This window comes from Chrysochloris asiatica, unplaced genomic scaffold, assembly GCF_000296735.1.
Source record: "Chrysochloris asiatica unplaced genomic scaffold, ChrAsi1.0 scaffold00011, whole genome shotgun sequence".
Classification (NCBI taxonomy): domain Eukaryota; kingdom Metazoa; phylum Chordata; class Mammalia; order Afrosoricida; family Chrysochloridae; genus Chrysochloris; species Chrysochloris asiatica.
This window is the reverse complement of record NW_006408529.1, coordinates 25,340,346-25,344,713: the sequence shown is the minus strand read 5'-3', so window position 1 is coordinate 25,344,713 and position 4,368 is coordinate 25,340,346.

The window sequence follows — 4,368 nt, the reverse complement described above, 5'->3', positions numbered from 1 at the left end:
AGCACCATCTGTTGAAAAGACTATCACCTCCCCATGCAAGATACCCCACACATTCTTAACACTCCCTCCTGAAACCTCATAAGCCAGTCATTATGGCCCCCTCATTTTAGGTAGCCAATACCTAAGTTGCCAGTCCCTGTCTACCCAATTTACAGAGGGAATAGATAGCATTGACACTTGATGTGAAGATTCCTTCACTCTCTGTTGGTAAAGTTACTATCTCTATGAGTGTTACGTTCTGCTGTGCATAAGGTCGCTTATGGGTCGGTACCGACTCGATGGCACCTATCAGCAACCACCACCACTTCCATGTGTATAGGACACTCATCAAATTGTAGCAGTTTACTCTCATTTCTTTTACGAAAATTGTTTGATCTTCCTCTAGTCGAGTTCTGATTATCAAGCCATCGAGGCTAGGTCAAATGGGTAGTATCTGCAAGTTTGGGTGTTCTTGTGCATCTCCCCTCACTTCATACCAGCTGGATGCTTCACTCTCAGCTCTAGTCCTCTGTGGCTATGCCCTTGTCCATTGGCTCATTTCACCATTCTTATTCAATCTGTGAAGTCCTGGTGTGGCACTGCAGGATAAGCACTGGACCACAAGTTGGTTTAAATCAACATCAATGTCGGAAGTTCAAATTCACCAGTCGCTCATTGGAAAACCCACACAAAGTCACTGAGTTGGAACCAACTCGATGGCACTTAACTGTCAGAATTGACGCAATGACAGTGGGTTTAGTTTGTTGGTTAGTTTTATCTGTGTGAGAAGACACTTTCAAAGAAGAAATGAATAAAATCTCCTTACAAATCAGCATAAACAGATGAACATTTACAATCACTTTTAAGAGCCACAATTGACCAAAATGTTATTCTCTCTCCAAATTTCAGTCTTTACAGGAGCAGGTCTCATCTTTCTCCCTCAACTGCCAACTTGTGGTTAGCAACACAATACCTAATTCACAGAACAACACAGTACCTGATTCACTTTTTTTTCTTCTCACAGACGGGTACTGACAAATATCAATCTGAGAGCATATGATTTTAATTGTGCAAATTCATTATTTGCAAAGCATTGAACACTAATGACCAAAGTCTGGAGGTGTTATGCGATGACATCAAGAATGTCATACATGAAGCAAAAGGTCATTAAAATCAGGAAACAAAACAGCAAATTTGATGTCAGAAGAGACTCTGAAACTTGTTGTTGAATGTAGACACGTTAAAGTGATGTAAGATATGATGAAATAAGATCTGAATAGAATACTTCAAAGGGTCGCTCAAAAACAAAAAGTACAGCATTATAACCAAATGTGCAAAGACCTGAAGTTAGAAAACGAAAAGTGAAGGACATGCTAAGCATTTATGAAGGTGAAAGAACTGAAGAAAATATTCAAGATTTGGCTTGTAACATTGAAGGACTTTGTGGCTGAACTACTGAACGATGCAGAAAGCATTAAAGGATGTCCTTGTTGTTAGGTGCCATGGAGTCAGTACAGACCCATACCGACCCTATGCACAACAGAATGAAACACTATCTGGGCCTGGGTCAACCTCACAATCGTTGCTACACCCGAGCCTATTGCTGTACCAAAAAGAATTGGGTTCACATTCAATCATTTCAGGAGGTAGCATATAATCAAGAATCAATGATACTGAAGGAAGAAGTCCAAGCTGCACGGGAGGCATTAGCCAAAAACAGCTGATGAAAAACAAACTGAAATCTTTCAATAAACTGATGTATCGCTGGAAGCACTCATTAGTCTGTTTATGCCACAAAATTTGGAAGCAGCTACCTCACCAACCTGGAGTGTGATATTATAGGATAAGCTATTGGCTATTAACCACAAAGTTTGTGGTTCAAACCCACCAGCTGTTCATCAGAAACCCTATACAGGATGGATCTCAATGAGTAGGGACCGACTCGATGGCATTTAATATATTGAAAGCACCATGAAGACGACACAAGGAGATGGACTGATGCAACAGGTGCAAAAACAGGCTCAAAACTTAACAACTGTGAGAATTGCACAGGATGGGGCAGTTTGGTTCTGTTGTTCTTAGGGTTGTTATGAATTGGAGGCAACTTGATGTTGTTGTTTTGTGTCATCAAGTCACTTCCAATTCAAAGTGACCCTGAATAGGGCTTTTGAGGAGCAAGCGGTGAGTTTGAACTGCCGACTTTGTGATTAAAAAAATCAGACTCTGTTGAAACTACAGAATTGGCTTTGAAAATGTATCTGCTGCAAATGTACTTGGAATAGACATCACTTTTGATTTTTAATAGCATGGGAAATTGGACTTGGAATAGACATCACTTATTTTGATTTTTAGTACCATGGGAAATGTTATCACCTGACATTCTTGCTGTTAAAGTGTTTTCAAGTTGGTTCCGAGTTCCCAAGGACCGGATGGTGGGTTTGAACCACTAACCTGGTGGTTAGAGATTACTGCAGTATAGCTTTCTCAACCAAGCAGTTTTACCTGGTAATGTTAGGCTCAATTCATTAAGAAATATGATAAAGTCTACTACAGCAAAAGCTAATTTCCAAAACTACTCAGGGATCAAAAAGTAGTTAAGGATAGTTCTCCTTCATAAAAACTATCTCAGCTCTGAGTTTGAAAAAAAACACCATTGCCAAGCTACTGAACGGCTGTGTAGTAGGCAAGTCGGGATGTTCTGAAATGACCTGAGTTAAATCTCTTAATAGTGAATAAAGTCTTGTTGACACTAGTAGTTCATAACACAATACTACTATTTTAACCGCAATGTACCGGCTAATGAATCATAAAGCAAGTCAGAACTGACTTGACAAGTTTAACAACTAACAAAAAAAACCCACCTTGTAGTTTCACAAGCTTTTGTATCATTTTTTGTATTTAACCAACTCAATTTTTTTCTGATACATGCTACATTTTCACCATGGTTGTATCACATCTTACGTTCCACATTCAGGGTTGTGATGAACTGATGTTTTCAACTGGTCTGAAAGCATTTTTATCTGTAGCTTTCCATCGACTGACAGACATGAATTCTTCAGTCATTTCAAATGCAGTACTAATTAGACAAATCATGATTGTGCAATATTGCGTCAACTAAGAACCAAAGATAACCACTTAAAATAAAATTTCCGTTAATTACTGTTGCTCCCAGTGTCCTTATTCTTCAAGCAACTCTGCCCAATAGTCTAAAAGTCTTAAACAAGTTGACTTTCTCTAGGAAAATTTGTTACTGCAATCACACACAATTTAAATAACTCACCATCTGTAAATGGAATTCCAAGCTTGGCTAACAAATGATCAACGAAATAACGTTGCTTGCAGACTCATGCTCATGTTTTATTTTTGTTTAGAAACTAGGCTGTGCTGCAATATCCCACTTTACACTAATTCTTGTAAACGCTGCTGTACTGAGTGCTTAGTCTTGCAATGTCACAATATACGAGGGGCTTCAAAAGGTCATAGAAAAACTCCATTATCTGTTATTAAAAATATCCATTTTCCCCACAAACTTTGAAGCTCCCTCATATCCCTTTAGCACAGCTATTGTGTCACTGTATAGTAAGCACGGTGCATTACCAGGTAAGTAAAAAACCAGACTTTACTGGGTCTTAACAGAACAACATTTAAAATGTATGACTCTGTTTTGACATGATGGGGATCAGCTGATAATTAAATAAAATGCTGAGGTCTGGCAAAACATGTAACACTGGAAATGCTGTTGTCAGGTGTATCTGTGCCATTGAGACTTGTAGCATGTCAAGCAGCAATGCGAGGTTAGGAGAGCAAGAGGCAGCTTCTGTAGCAACTCCTCACCTTTGTGTACTGTCGTGTGAAAGGTGCCACTGACAGCATGGAAATGATGAACATGGATACGTTCTAATAAAAACTTTATTTGTGGACACTGAAATTTGAATTTCATATAATTTTCAAGTGTCATGATATTTTATTAGTCTTTATTTGCATCCCCTCCCTCCACCCCCATGCTCCAACCATTTAAAAACAATTGTCTCGTTCACCGCCCAACTGAAAACAAGCAGCAAGCTGGTTTTGTACTTCAAGGCTGTAGTCTGCAGATTCCTGCTTTGGTAGATTTAATACAGTTCAGTCCAGAATAAACAGTTTGGGAACACTAAAAAAAAGTCAGGAAATATATCCAAAAGGTAGACTTTGTAAAGATCATAATGTTCCTTTTATAGAAGCTATGAAATATTATTTCTCAGGGACAAACAAAAATTGATACAAGCTATAAAATCCAGAAACTCTATGGTTTCTAAAAAAGCAATCTTTACAATTCCTATCATTTACGGAGCTGGAGACCAACATATCAAGAATCCAATTAGAAACTGGCTCTATTGTGCAACTTCAAAA